This window comes from Eretmochelys imbricata, chromosome 21 (genome assembly GCF_965152235.1).
Source record: "Eretmochelys imbricata isolate rEreImb1 chromosome 21, rEreImb1.hap1, whole genome shotgun sequence".
Taxonomy (NCBI): domain Eukaryota; kingdom Metazoa; phylum Chordata; order Testudines; family Cheloniidae; genus Eretmochelys; species Eretmochelys imbricata.
In genome coordinates, this window is record NC_135592.1 from 7,824,944 (window position 1) to 7,840,228 (window position 15,285).

The following is a 15,285-nucleotide window of genomic DNA, read 5'->3' on the forward strand; positions in this document are numbered from 1 at the left end:
ATCCCCGCCTCCCCCCGCACGCTGCTGCCTGCTGCCCCCTGCCCTGCTGCCTCCACATCCCCCTGCTGCCCTGACCCCTTCGGCCCCCCGCCCCAGGCTATGCCCTCTGACCCCCAAGCCAGCAGGCTGGGGGCAGGGCCCAGGCCTCAGGGCCTCCCCGCCCCTCCAGGCAGGTCCCCGGGCTCACCCTAGCGCTGCTCCATGGGCCCCAGCTCGCCCTTCGGCCTGAGGGGGCCCTAGGCCCCCACTTGGCTCCTCTCCTCCATCTTAGTGGGGGTCCAGGCCTCCACTTCCCCTCCCAGCCAACATGGCGGCGCGGCCACTTCCGCAGGGACTGCGTGGGGAGAGTCCTCCTGGATGGACTGCGACCATAGAGAGCACCGGAAGCCAGGCCTAGAAAGGAGGCGTCGGGGAAGCTCGGCTAGCGAGGAGGCTACCATAGAGATGGAGGGGGCGGGGGGAGAGGGAGTGTCCCAGCCCTGCTGGAGGACCGTGAGGGGGCGAGGGCACTGGGGCAGAAACCGAGCTGGAGGAAGGAAAACAACCACCAGAACTGGGCAAAACTTAAGCAGTGCACCCCGCCCTGCAGTATGTGCAGGGATCTGTGTCTGCACAGCCACTGTGCAAAGCAAGGCACCCCCAGGGTGTGATCTGTGCCCCACACGGTCACTGGGCAATGCAAGGCACCCCCAGGGTGTGATCTGCGCCCCACACGGTCACTGGGCAGTGCAGGGCACCCCCAGGGTGTGATCTGTGCCCCACACGGTCACTGGGCAGTGCAGGGCACCCCCAGGGTATGATCTGTGCCCCACACGGTCACTGAGCAATGCAGGGCACCCCCAGGGTGTGATCTGTGCCCCACAAGGTCACTGGGCAGTGCAGGGCACCCCCAGGGTGTGATCTGTGCCCCACACGGTCACTGGGCAGTGCAGGGCACCCCCAGGGTATGATCTGTGCCCCACACGGTCACTGAGCAATGCAGGGCACCCCCAGGGTGTGATCTGTGCCCCACAAGGTCACTGGGCAGTGCAGGGCACCCCCAGGGTGTGATCTGTGCCCCACACGGTCACTGGGCAGTGCAGGGCACCCCCAGGGTGTGATCTGTGCCCCACACGGTCACTGGGCAGTGCAGGGCACCCCCAGGGTGTGATCTGTGCCCCACACGGTCACTGGGCAATGCAAGGCACCCCCAGGGTGTGATCTGTGCCCCACACGGTCACTGGGCAGTGCAGGGCACCCCCAGGGTATGATCTGTGCCCCACACGGTCACTGAGCAATGCAGGGCACCCCCAGGGTGTGATCTGTGCCCCACACGGTCATTGGGCAATGCAAGGCACCCCCAGGGTGTGATCTGTGTCCCACACGGTCACTGGGCAATGCAAGGCACCCCCAGGGTGTGATCTGTGCCCCACACGGTCACTGGGCAGTGCAGGGCACCCCCAGGGTGTGATCTGTGCCCCACACGGTCACTGGGCAATGCAGGGCACCCCCAGGGTGTGATCTGTGCCCCACACGGTCACTGAGCAATGCAGGGCACCCCCAGGGTGTGATCTGTGCCCCACACGGTCACTGGGCAGTGCAGGGCACCCCCAGGGTGTGATCTGTGTCCCACACGGTCACTGGGCAATGCAGGGCACCCCCAGGGTGTGATCTGTGCCCCACACGGTCACTGGGCAATGCAATGTCCCAAAATGTGCCACCACACCCTGTGTGGACACCAAACTTGTCCTGTCTGCGCCAAGCCCTTCAAGTCTGTTCGGACGATGAGCAATCTGCCCTGACCACACGCCCGACACACAGAGAGGCCTCGGGGCTCACAGCCCACGTGCGGCACCGCCGACGAGCTGGAGGCTCGCAAAGGCATTTTCCGTGATGCAGCGGGGCCCCTCCTGGAGCCAGGGCTCGCCCTCCGGCGCAGGCTCTGCCAGGGGCAGTTCTGCCCCGCCCCGCTTTGCACAGCGGCTGCTCGCGCCCCGCTTTCTCCCCCGCCCGGCGCAGCGCCGGGCCCGCCCCTGCCACGGGCTGCGCCCAGCGAGAGGAGCCGCCGCTTCCTGGCTCCGCCCCGCCTGCGGCTCAGCGCTCTTAGCTCTCCCAGTGGCTGCTTGACGCCAGGAGCCCGGATAGCTCAGTCGGCAGAGCATCAGACTTTTAATCTGAGGGTCCAGGGTTCAAGTCCCTGTTCGGGCGAATACTCCGAATTTTTTTTTTTTTTTTTTTTTAGTCTTCCTTCATCTTTCAGTCTCTTTCCCCCCTGTTCCGCCTTCGACTAGGTTGTTCCCCCCGCAGCAGCCGCTGCAAAGCCCCCTCCCCCGGGCCCGGCTCGACTCCCCGCGGGGGGGGGGGGTGGGAGGAGCAGCGCCGGGCTCGTGCAGGGGGGTGACGCAGGCGCGCGCTCGGTAAAAAGACTTTGGGGGGGGGCTTTTAAAAACGCAGCACTTGGAGTCCGGCCCCCCGCTCCCGTCCCAAGCAGCTTCCACGGCCCCCCCCTCCTGAAAAAGCTTCTGCGCCCGAACAGGGACTTGAACCCTGGACCCTCAGATTAAAAGTCTGATGCTCTGCCGACTGAGCTATCCGGGCGCTCTTGTAGAGAGGGCTTTTTCTGCTGTATACATGGGACTTGGCAAACGCAGCTCTGCCTTGGCCCCAGCCGCTCCAGGGATTCCACCCCGGGGCACTGCTTAATGGCTAGACTGGCCAGGGAGAGGCCTGGGGGCCCTGAGCCTGCAATGCCTTGTTTGGAGGGATCCTTGCACCCACCTGGTTTGCCCCCCTTTGGAAAGAAGTAAGACTCTGGCTGGGCCTGGCAAGATGGGGATCTAAAGTTGCACAGTGCGGGGACTGTGAAAATTGGTGCTCACAATGAATTAATATTAGTATGGCAATTCTAGCCTCTTCTGCAATTTCATGCCCACTGAAAATAAGTGGGTCTAGGCACCTCGGAATCAGATTTCAGCATCGCAGCCCTGTTAGGCTGTATTCGCAAAAAGAAAAGGAGGATTTGTGGCACCTTAGAGACTAACACATTTATTTGAGCATAAGCTTTTGTGAGCTACAGCTCACTTCATCGGATGCATGGTTAGTTCATCGGAATGCATCCGATGAAGTGAGCCGTAGCTCACAAAAGCTTATGCTCAAATAAATTGGTTAGTCTCTAAGGTGCCACAAGTCCGCCTTTTCTTTTTGCACCTAGGAATGACCATCTCAGCTCAGTCCAGGGGCTGTCTAGCCCAGGATCCCATCTCCAACAGTAGCCAGCACCAACTGCTCTAGAAGAAGGTGTAAGAAACCCTGCAGTGGCAGATGCAGGATAATCCCAGGAAAAGATCTCCCTAATCCCTTATAAAGATTGGTTTAAAGCCTGAAACGTGAGTTTTTTTAATCTCTCCCAGAAGTCTTTGTCTGCTTTAACTTTTATAGCTGGCCATTCTTGTCATCTGTATAACCTGTCCCCTTTTGTTAATATCCTGATGCACTGCTCCCCACCCACCCCAGTCCTTGGTGCCTGACCCTGGGAGCCTTGGGGATGAGAAGTGCTATATAATTGTAAAGCATCAATATACAGCTGATGATTATACAGATCTGTCTCTTAATCCAGCAATTGGTTCTATTTAAGGAGAAAGGATGGGGCCTGGCAGCTAGGGAAAGGAGTTTATTTTTCGTGTGATTAAATCATGAAGCATCAGTAAAGGCAGGGGAGAGCTGGCCAGCTGGAATGCCCTTGGGTTTGGAGGGCTCAGATTAGGAGGGTTGGACAGGGTTACTGTGAGGTGCAAGGGAACACAGTGAGATGCCTTTGCCTGGAATCCAATCAAGTGAGTCATGGATGTTTAGTATCATTGTAGTTATACTGATGCTTTATATGTATACAGCACTTTTCCTCTCCAAAACTCCCAGGATCAGGAATCCAGGACTGGGGTGGGTAGTGAGCTGTGCATCAGGAAATTAACAAAAGGGGACATGGTATGTGGACAACAGGAACATTAGCTGGAATAATTCTCCTTTGTTTTTGGCTGGCCTCCTCCAGGCCAAATAGGGCTATCACAGGGAGCCTGGCAGAAGGAATGGAATCAAGCAAAGGAAAAATTAGACTGAATATGTGAAAGAAGAGATCTGTTACACAGAGGCATCATTTCCCTGAGGGTAGGAGTGGAAGCCACATCATTTGGGATATTTCAAATTATTCTGGATAAAGTGCTAGGAAATAAACTGCAGAAAACCATCCCATCCTGGGGAAAGGATGAGTAACTAGACCATTTCTAATGGGTCTGATGTCTCTAGCATCTCTGGCCTCAGCAATAAGAATACTGACCTAGGGAGCTTTAACAGCACCATGCTATAACTAATCAGCTTCAGTGTGGTGTAGTGGGAGGGCTAAAGTCAAGCTAAAAGGCTAAAGGGCTAAAGTCAAGTCGAGTAAGTGCTACTCTTCCAACATTTGCATTTTTTTCCTCCAATGCAATTGTTATCTTTCTCCATTGGGGGGCAGATTTTACCAGCAAATTTTTTGGATTATTAGCTGCATGGAAGTAAACACCTTTTATTGAAAAAGTCACTAAGGCAACAACTTGATGTGCAAACCTTAACGTTGGGTGCAAGGTCCGGGGTATAAAATTATGACATTCACTATGGGGCTTCTATGATTTGGTTTTCTCCCAAACCTTTTAGAACTGTCTGTAACTGGCCTTTGTGAGGCAAAACTCTGCTGCAGGGCTGGTTAGTTCATGAAAGATTCTTTCCTATGTGAAGAATCCGTCATTATTGTTAATCCCCAAAGTGCTGTAGGGTTAACATGGTGTTTGACCAAGTGCTTAAAAAGACAAGGCGACAGATTTGCAAAAATGCTCAGCTCCCAGTTAGGAATCTAAATCTAGTGAACAGATTTCCAAAAGGGCTCAGCAGCTCCCACTCAGAACAACAACTCAGGGTACTGTGCCCTTCTCAGAATCTCCCATTTAGATGCCCAACTGGGAGCTGTGGTCTTTGGAGAATCTGGTCCCACTTTTGGGTGCTGAGCATTTTTGAAAATCTGAGCCAAGGTTCCAACAATTTTATAGTCTAACTAGGAGAGTGGCCCAAGTTTTAAAAGTACTGAGCCACCACAAACTCCACTGCAGTCAATGAGAGCTGCCGGTGCCTTTGAAAATCAGGCCATTGCAACACAGGAGGGGGGACAAAATCAAACACACGGCGGTACAGAGGCAGCACAGATGATGAGCTGAGTGTGGGAAGGTGTCTTGGGAGACTGGAGGAGGAGCAAGGCGCTTGGAATAACCAGATGGTGATGTGCTGACCCCAACCAGCCCATAAATCAAAGGGGCTTGTGACAGTAACCTCAGCTGGCCTGGTGGTGAGCTCAGTGGAATAAATGTCCAATTTGTTATGATCTCATAGGGTGAGTTTAATTCCTGATGTTTGAAATATATATTTTTAAAATTAATTTCTGGTGAAAGGTCCCAGATTGACAGCCCTGGAGTAAGGCCCATCTCTTAGTAATACACACAGCATGTCCGGCACAAGCAGCTTCAAGGCCGGTGTCCTCCACACTTCTCTGTCATGTGCTTCTAGGCTCCCCAAACCTGGGGACCCTCTCTAGCTCTGAATGGCAAAGTTGGGTCTCCATGTTCTTGGCCTTGCTGCTGAGACTGAGGTTGGCAGTTTTGCCCCATGGGTACCATTCAGCTAGAACTGGACAATACTTTTATTATATGAAATTACAGATATTTATTGTAGTCTCTAACACCTCATCAGTGGGAAGCACTTTGAAAATTAGCATGGTAGTTTGGACTCTAAAAATGTTGTAATTCTCCAAGCCTCAGGGGAAAAGACAGAACTTCCATCGTACCTCTGGGATGGTCACCTGTGTGTCAGTGAAACAAAGGACAAGTGCATGTTAAATATAGGGACATCATAGTTTGTTCCTGAGAGACAGCAACCCACAATGTGTTATTCATGTTGCAAAATCATGTACCCCACTAAAAGCACAGATTTGTGTCACAAGGCAGGATCCTGTGCATGGTTACTGCTGAAATACAGAACAAACTGAGAGCTCTTAGTCATGTCACATAATGGAAGGTGCTCAGATACTACCGTGATGTGGGCAATATAAGAACCTGTACAGAATGCAATAGAAAGTACACTCCACAGCGTTGCCAACTCTCACTATTTTGTCATGAGTCTCACAATATTCGGTGTTTTTCTTAAAGCCCTAGTTCCTGGATTCATGTGAATAGGTGAGAATCTCAGCTTTTATTTAAAAAAAAATTAAGTTTAATGGATATGACCCAAGTGCACTCTGAGGGCTCAGAAACAAATAAAATGAACCCAAAACTTAAAAAAAAGAAAAAAGATTTGCAAACTATTCTCATAATTTTTGAGACCAGATTCATGATTTTTTTAACTCTGGGGTTGACGAATCTAAGACCCCTATTACCCATGGAGAAGGGGGTGGGAAAGAGGAAGGGAGGCACTGGGTTTAGGGAGCTGATTTGCCTTTGGTTGCTTCAGAGAGCAATCAGTGTGCTTGTGGCTGGCTCTTTCAAAGCAAGCTTTCAGGGGTGCAATGCTTGAGGTCTCCAGGAGATGGCACATCCCTTTTCTTCTCCTCTTCTCTATTGTCTTCCCCTGGCTGCATCGCTTTCTCTCTCTCTTTCTGTGCCTAGTTCGCTTTGCTCTGTGGGGATTTTGCAGTCTGATGGCTTCACCCCTTCCTGCCATCTACCATCCGAGGAGGGACGCTTTTCTGCATTTACTCCTTTGATTTTATCTGTCCCACAGATGCACAAGCATCTATTCTGATCACACTGAGGATTTTTGGAAGAACCATCCACAGGAGGAAGAGGGGTGTGTGTGTGTGTGAAAGACCCAGAGGGAGGAAGAGTAAGAGGGAGCACACAAAATAATACACGTGCACTATTTTCACAGCCCAGGAAATCGCAGTGCGAACATCAGGTAAGAAACTGACCAGCGGCTGCTCTCGGGAGTGGAACTGGGTTGGAGGGGGGACGTGAAATTGACTCGGAGCTGTTTGACATTGATTAGGCAGAGCCTGGGATTAACATGGGGAAGGAATTTCCCGTTTGAAAAAATGGAAACATTGAAGGTGCAACAATACAGGGAGAAGGAAAAGGTTCTTCCACTGCAGTCCCAGCCCTGGATATAATGTAGCAGCAAAAGCCAGAAGTCGGTAGCAGGTTGCTGGAGGAGGGGGGCTGCAGGGGAATGTTTGTGGGGGTGCAAGGCAAATCCCTGGTTTATTTTAACCTCCTTTCCTAGCTGCAGGGCGTTCTGAGATGGTTATTTCAAATAAGTGAAACCGGTTTTTATTTTAATCTCCCCCCCACCCTTCCCCTTTTGGAGTAGCGGGGAGCGGGTCTTTCAGTGGATTTAACATGTGACTAAATGGCCAGGATCTCCTTGGAGACATTTGTTTTGCATTCCAGCCTCCTTCCAAGGCTCTTTTTGCTCCCAGCAGAAAGAAGGGAGACCGGGCCACAAAAAATAAATACATTTCACAACAAAGCAGAGCGGATCCTGGTATCTTCCCCTCTGCTGTGACTTTTCCAGTTGGCAGGATTGAGAAAATGTTTCCCCCTTTGTTAAGATTTTTCTTTTTCCTATTTGCAAGCAATAAAACAAGCCTCCAAGGAGTGGGAAAGTGCATGGCGGCCTTGAAAGAGGTTTAGGATTTGGGATCTGTTCCTGTATGTGATTATATTTTTTAAAAGGTGATGTGCAAACACCAGGGGAATTCGGCCCCCAGTAGGGAACTTGTAGAGTTCCATTCCTTCTTGAAGTCTCCCATTGGTTAACGACACTCGTTTCTGTGTTTATTTTCATTCTGGTCCCCTGTTGCGTGACAAGACTGTTTGTATATTACATTTAAGGGAGACATAAGGAACTTATTTATGCATTGTATGTATAGACTGCTTTATCTGTAATGTATATGGATCCTACTGTAAGCCTGGTTAAAATGATAATCAGCATAGCAAAATCCATAATGAAAGAGACACTCTTGCTTTTTTCCTCGTAAAAAAAATCATACCTGCCCTATTAAGAGAAAGTTTTGGTGCTAAATTGGATCATATACAGAGTTATTGTGATTCATTTCCTGTGTGCAGTCCAAAAAAATCAAGCCCAGCCTCTCCCCACTCTCCCCCCCGAACTGTAAACCCTAAAAATAATAGCAAAATAAAACAGGATTTTGGGAGAGCTGGATAGTGCACTAAATAATCGAATCGAATGAAAACAAAATGTTGGAACTTGACCATTAAGTGTACAGTCAGCCTGAAAAAGTTGCATTATTTTTATTAGCCAGACAATACAGCAATCTGCATCAAATTATAAAGTTGCCTGTCAGCAAAGATCTTAGTGGTAGAGAGATCAAGCTCTAGATTTTCTGTTCTATTCCATGATGTCAAACTCCCCCTGCTGCTCCAGATTTCTGCTGGGTTGGAGCAGGGTGTATATATGTGTTTCTCCTAACTCACAAGGGGCATAGATCAGATTCCTTGTGCTGCTCGACAGGGCTCCTGTTCTTAGCCTGGGGAAGGAATGTGTGTATGTGTGTGTTAGATATTGCATTTTTAAAAAGAAGGCACTTGTCATTTTATTGATCATGTCACAGTAAACTGTGATGTTTTCCTGCTTTTGGAAAGGAATATCCTAGGCCCTGCTCTTGCAAATTCTTATGTATATGCTTAATGGTAAGCACCAGGGTTTAATGGGGCTATTCATGTGCAGAAAGGTAAGCATGCGCTTAACTGTTTGCATGAGCTATGCTATAGCAAGCTGATATCAGTGTGATCCGATAAATACAACCTTGCTTTTTAATATCAACCGCAGTGTAGCTATTCAAGAGAGAAAAAATGTGATTGGCAAACCAGGCTTTCTAGCCCCACCAATATAACAGGGCAGATGAACACTCATTAGCCACCTTACTGTGAATGGATAATGTTAAACAAAAGGCAAAATGGGATCAGGGAGAACATCAGCAGAGCTTCTGGGTCCTAAAAGTGTCTGCCTTTGGCCTTGTACTTCTGTGGGCAGCCAGTAGAACAGACCCCCCCGTCATATGTTTATAGATAAATAGATCAAGTTTGTGTGTATAATCTGAATACCGGTAATGGATACATTTGTGTGTGTGTGTCACTGTAAGGTGTGCTCCCATCAGCTCCATACATGTAGTGGGCCAGATACTCCCAGGGTGTTGTGCAGAGTTCCTGGGGCAGCAGGTAGGGGTAGGGGTGGGGGCTGTAACAGTAGATAGCCAGGCAGCCTCACCCTCCTTATGGGGAGCATGGAGTATGTTAATGCAATGTACCATCTCAGCAGCCTCCCCTGGTGGGATAGGCAGGGTTCTATGGGGCACCAGCTGTGAGCTAAGGATCTCCCTGGCAGAAGCCCAGAGGCTGGGGGTAGTAGGGTCCTGCCCTCCTTTGGGATGAAGCCCCCTGTAATTTACCTATGTCAGCATCAGTGCATCTGGCCCTGTGTGTGCACACATAATACAGAGTCCCTCTAGGCCTGCTCTCCTCTCACTTACACCAGTCTTGATCAGGAGTAACCAGTTTGAAACTGAGATGAAAATCCTCACTGTTATACACAGAGTGGGCCTGAAAGTGTTAGGAGATGGTCCCACTTACAGACCGGAAGGTGGATTTTCCTCTTATTTACCCTTGATGTCAATCGGGTGTAGCTGCATCAAAGCCATGGAGTCACTGGTGTAAATGAAAGGAGAGCGACCCCCTGATTGGTTTCTAGCAGCTCCGTTTGGCCTGCACTTGGTGCAGCATTGCTGATGCATAACAATGTGTGTCCAGCCCTTGGCCAGGTTGCTCGGTCTGACTTAGGCCTGGGATGTCTGAAGGCATGTGGGGATTGTGCAGGGTCCTTGCCCCTGCAGCCACCATCAAACCCAAGAGAATCATGAATGGTTTAATTGTTGAGCATTCTCCAGCTGATTTCTGCTGCAAGAATGAATGTGCCAGGGAGAGGTTGACTAGCGCTGTACAAGCAGGAAATGGAGATTGGAGAACAGCTGAAGGGACTGTCTCTGTAACTGTGGTTTAAACTTGGCTTCAGCTGATTTTTCTCACACTCTTGCCGTGACTAGATCTGTCTGGGTCTAGCTGTGCCACCCAGCTTCGAAATTCCCTTTCCCAGGCCCTTACCCTGGCACCGTGCTAACCGCACAGGCCTTTCCCCAGGGCTGCAGAGGGGCGATGGTATTTGCAGAAACTTGGAGAGGGGCGGGGGTGGGGGGGCAGAGAGGGAAGGAAGGAGTACTGGCCAACTCCTACATCACTTTCAGTGCTGCCCAGCGGTAGTTCCTCCGTGGGATGCCACACGCTGCTCTGTGAGGTGACTCTATAACCCAGGCAGAGAGGATAAAACAATCATTTCATTGGCAATGGGCTTGTGTTACTGGGGGGTGGGGCGAGATTTTGCAAGTACCTTTTTCTTCAAGGGTTGTGGGATGCTTTATCTGGGGAGAAAGAACTCCACCTGCATAAGGACTGCAGCTGTAGATTCACCTTACAGGGGTGATCCAGGAGGATCCACCAGATAGTGACTTCCAATGCAAGCTCCTTCACAGGATACATCGTCCTTGCTAGAAGTGTGTAGGAAAGGATCAGACATCCAAAGGCAAGGAGGCACAGCGAGCTCCAGAGGGGAGCCAGGGAGATAGAGATTATGTTTATAAAGAGGAGAGAATTCACTCTCATTTGTGCTCAGGGAGAGGGAGGAGCAGGCCTGAGAAGCATAAAGCACCAGCCTTCACCTTGTGGGCTGCAGGTTCCATCTATCCTACAGCACCGAGTCTGAGTAGCCTCATTCCCAGCAGCAGACAGTAAACGCTGTCCCCAGGGCCTAGTACTGGCAGAGTCAGTAACTGCAAGTGCACCAGAGTCCAGGCATGAGTCAGTCCTGTCTTGCTCAGAGCTGCCAAGGTTTCAAACCCCTTGTAGGGGAGGGAGCAGGCCTGCAAGGTGCACCCAGTTTGCAGCTGCTGCTTGTGTCAGGTGAGCTCTTCTGGCTCTTCCTGGATGCCTGTTCTTAATCGGCACCTGTTACCGTGTGGTGCTGGATCAGCTATGTAAACATGCTTCTGGAGGGGGGTGTAGCCCAGATAGCTAATGCAACTGCTTGGGAGCTGTTTACAGTTCAATGGCTAATAGCCTTTCTGTCCTAAGCACCTCCTGAACATTCAAGGACTCGGCTCTGTCAAAATCCAGAGGGGCTCTGAGAAGGGATACAAGACTGCTGAGGGCTGCAGAGAGTGGAAATACCATTGGGGTATGTGTATGTGTGCAGACAGCCACACGTAGATCTGATTTATTAAGAGTAATTAGGGGTAAGGGTGACTATTGATGTATCAGAACCCAGCAGCCAACGTGCTGAGCTCCTCTGACAATCTGTCCATACATATCACAATCGCAGCTGAACTGTCTTGAAAATCCCAATCTGATTTTGAGTGCTGATCACTTGAGAATCTGGCCCAGAGCTCTTTTGAGCCTCTGCCCCCTGGATGTGCCCTTTGCCTGAGGCCACGGTCGAGGGAAGGGGCCTTCCCCAGCTGTATGAATTGACATATGCCGTGGAGCTACAAACCAAACTGAAACCCTTGCACAGGAAATGGAAGTGGGTGCGTTGCAGAAGGTTCTGGCTTATCGTGGGCTTTCAGACACCAAGTGTCATTGCAGCACCAGCGCACTTGAGGACAGAGATGAGAGACCACCAATGTATAGAAAATGTGGAAAGGGGGAGAAGGCCCCGTTTCTGCTGATTCTAGCCAGGCCTGCCCCATGACAGATTGGACACCTTTGAGGTCTTGACGTGTCACGTTTGCACGATGTGCCACAAGGCTCCTGGGGCTGATGTACCCCAGTGTAAATGGAGGCTATGTAAGTTAAGGTGAAGTCACGGCTCCTCTTTTGCACTTGCTCCCTTCCTTGCAAGGGTGCAGAGTCAAACTGGGGGGAAGGGAGGTTCAGAGGGAAATGGGCTTCGCCTGATCCCCATCGTACTAATGAGGGGCTTGGCAAATGGTCCCCTCCTCAGCACTCTCTCCTAGGCTGCAGTAACCTGATCGCTATGCAGCAGCATCTCCCTAATGCAAGATTAGGTTCCCCCTTGCTTCCCATCCTGCTCAGCACATTGCACCTTGCACCTGTCTGTGCAGCATTCTGCACCTGTGCAGCGCAGAACTGACCTTACCGGGGCTGAGTGGGTGGGCAGAACATCCAACATTCCCAAGAAGCCCCCCAGCCCACCGAACAGTAGGTGAGATGGCCCTCTGTCTAGAGTTATAGGTTTGAAGGCCAGAAGGGATCTTTCTGATAATCTAGTCTGACTTCCCGCATAACCCAGACCAGAGAACTTCCTGCAGTGACTCCCACATCCAGCCCATACCTTGTGATTGAGCTAGAGCATGATTTTTGAGAAAGGAGTCTTGTCTTGACTGAAAGCCTTCCAGCGATGGGGCCCGGAAGTTGTATCTTCTATTAGTTACAGTGGTAGGTGGCATAAGCCCCCATCTGTGCTACAAAATTGAGAGACCTCGTAGTTAGAACTTAGTAGGGTCTCCCCTGAGTGACTGACCTAAACCATATGATGGACCCTCACCACAGCAGAGGTGGGAGACTTGGACCGAACGTGGGGCTATATATAAATATAAACCCTGCTCCACCTGCCTAGTCACAATTGCCCCTCACTTCTGCTTTCAGGCTTGTTTGGCTTTGATCACAGGGAGCTGCTCAGTTGCAAGGCCACTGGGCGATGCAGAGTCCAATCCAGATGTGCTGGAAGCCTCCCATCTCTGTCTATCCATCGCTCAGGGGTTTCCCGTCCTGTCCTCACCAGCTACCCACCTTCCCGCAGCAGGATTTCCTCCCGAGGGTGGAAATGCGTAGAGAAAAGATGGAAGAGCCTGTGTCATCAGCAGCTCCACATCCTGCCTGCCTGATCCAGAGGGCCTCGGACTGAATTGGACTCAGCACCGCTATTAATAGGAAACATCGTGCCTTAAAGAGGAAGAAACACATAATGCTCCAGATTGGAGGCAAACTGCTCTCTATTCCCCGGGCACCTTCCCGTCAGTGTACATATATAGCGCAATGCAGGAGAATATCTGGATTGCTTTAGCATAGTACAGTTCCCAACGGAAAGGTCTGATCCTGCTCGATGTCAGCACTCACAATGCCTCGTGGCTTCAGAGGGAGCTTTACACCTTGCCGGATAGCACACAAAGGCCTCCGGCTCATGGCAGGGAGTCTAAAGCCATGGGCCAAGATTTCCAAAGGGCAGCTAGTGATTTTGGGTGCTCCACCTGAGACCATTTAAAGGAGCCTGATTTTCAAGGTGCTGAGCACCTGCCCTCTGCAAATCAGGTCTGTTATAAGGTGTCACAAGTGGGGCCCTGAAAATCCCTGGTCACTTTTGAAAAGTAGGCCAGAGTATGTAGGGCAGAGGGAAAAGGTGTCAGGGACACGGGTGGGTCAGGGGATGGCTGCTAAGGCTGGATCTATTCCACACTCACGTGAGCCTCTGAAATGTTGTCGTAATTCATCGATTCAGAAGGTTTCCTGCAGTCCACAGAGAGATGTTGCCACACTGGCAATTAGCACCTAGATAGCTGCAGTGATCAGTGCTGTTTAAATAGCTCTGATAGAAACTGACATGAGACAGGTGGCCCTGTTGCAGATCCTGTTAGTTTCACTGTTGGAGAGGGATTGTGCTGGGCAGGGCCATTAGAAATCTGCAATCATGCATTCATTGATCAGTGGACACAGTCAGAATAATTGAAGCCAGAGCACTGTCCAGTAACATGGGCCCCACACACCAACTGGGGAAAAATGGTTTGTACAACTGGTCATTGGGGTTTGCAAAATCTAAGTTCTGTTGTACGTACCAACAGCCACCCTATGCGTTTTCAGTGTAACGGTGCTCATCTCAGAGAAATAGCTCTGTGTAGCGAAGCCCGTTGGCAACAACCAGCTGCAGGCAGGCCCATCTCTGACCCAGTTTTGAACAGGGGCTTACCACTGAGACGTTCTGGGGTGTAGCTGACCCCGAGGGGTGGTCAGGAGTGTACAATTTGTTGGGAGGAGAGCTGCTTGGAATTTCTTTTTTGCTGCCAAAAATCTGGACCGAAAGGAAAATTCTTTCCTCTCCACTGACATTTTTCTCTCACATTTTGGTGTTTTCATTGAAAACTGATTTGTATTCTTTGTTTAAAATTTTGGTTGCCAGAAGCGGAAATGTTTCTATATTTGGGTTTTTGTTTTTTAAAAAAACTGAAAGACTTGAAAAATGTCAGTGAAAACCCAAGAATGGACAATTTTTAGGGTGAAATTCTCCTTTTTGTTGCAAAAGCCATTTTCTGTTCAGTATTCGGATGGAGAATTTTTGACCAGCTCCACCCCCAAGTCCTCCAGATGTTGTTGTTATTGTCCGGGGCCCCCTTCATGTAGTTCAAATCATTCCTTACACTGGATGTTCCTTAGACTCCCTCTCTTTGCTCTCCCCATTCAGGGCCTGACCCAAAGCCCATCAATGGAAATTTTTCTTTTGCCTTCCATGGGTTTTGGATCAGGCCTTCATTTCCTCTCACCTTCCTGCCCCCCTCCCCGACTCCCTCTGTCTCTCTCCCTCCCACCCCACCCTCACAGTACACCTCTTTTTGAGCCAGAGGTGCAACTTTTCCATGTGTTACCAATACATAGGGTGACCAGATAGCAACTGTGAAAAAACAGGACCAGGGGTGGGGGGTAATAGGTGTCTATATAAGAAAAAGTCCCCGAAAACGGGACTATCCCTTAAAAACGGGACATCTGGTCACCCTACCAATACATGCATCCCACTCTCGGTTGCAGATGAAATGCAGGGAGTATGTAAGCAAAGGCCACCTGGGCACTGAGGTGCTAAACCCTACGGGCCTGGATACATCTCTTCCTTGAAAGCTCCTGCTATTTATTTGTTTATTTCCTTGCTTGAGGGGACATTCCGGCAGGAGGTCTGTGAGCTGCTCCTAAGGTGTTCAGATGTCCCGATTTTATAGGGACAATCCCAATTTTTGGGTCTTTTTCTTATATAGGCTCCTATTATCCCCCACGCCGTGTCCCGATTTTTCACATTTGTTGTCTGGTCACCCTAGCTGCTCTGGCTGTAGCAGACTGCTCTGTACAAGTCAGATCCCCCTCTCAAGGTGCTGTCCCTGTCCTGTGGCTTTTCCCACAGGGCTTCGCCTTGATCTATGCTTAAGGCACCAGGCTAGGTCTCAGGAAA

At 50.4% G+C, this 15,285-nt stretch overlaps 2 protein-coding genes and 2 non-coding genes across 6 annotated transcripts in view; 2 read left to right on the top strand and 2 right to left on the bottom strand.

The window, feature by feature from the left end:
• MDM4 (MDM4 regulator of p53) overlaps nucleotides 1-323 on the bottom strand; it is a 34,521-nt gene extending 34,198 nt beyond the window's left edge. For all 3 annotated transcript variants that reach the window (XR_013348570.1, XM_077839604.1, XM_077839603.1), the window contains exon 1: nucleotides 188-323. The gene's annotated coding sequence lies outside the window, so the exon portion shown is untranslated. The remainder of the gene's footprint in view (nucleotides 1-187) is intronic.
• Nucleotides 324-2,114: 1,791 nt separating this feature from the next.
• Nucleotides 2,115-2,187, top strand: TRNAK-UUU (transfer RNA lysine (anticodon UUU)). The gene has a single exon. It is a non-coding gene; the product is annotated as a tRNA-Lys (tRNA).
• A 317-nt stretch (nucleotides 2,188-2,504) lies between these two features.
• Nucleotides 2,505-2,577, bottom strand: TRNAK-UUU (transfer RNA lysine (anticodon UUU)). Its single transcript has one exon. It is a non-coding gene; the product is annotated as a tRNA-Lys (tRNA).
• A 4,277-nt stretch (nucleotides 2,578-6,854) lies between these two features.
• PIK3C2B (phosphatidylinositol-4-phosphate 3-kinase catalytic subunit type 2 beta) overlaps nucleotides 6,855-15,285 on the top strand; it is a 74,491-nt gene continuing 66,060 nt past the window's right edge. The window contains exon 1 of the mRNA XM_077839430.1: nucleotides 6,855-6,948. The gene's annotated coding sequence lies outside the window, so the exon portion shown is untranslated. The remainder of the gene's footprint in view (nucleotides 6,949-15,285) is intronic.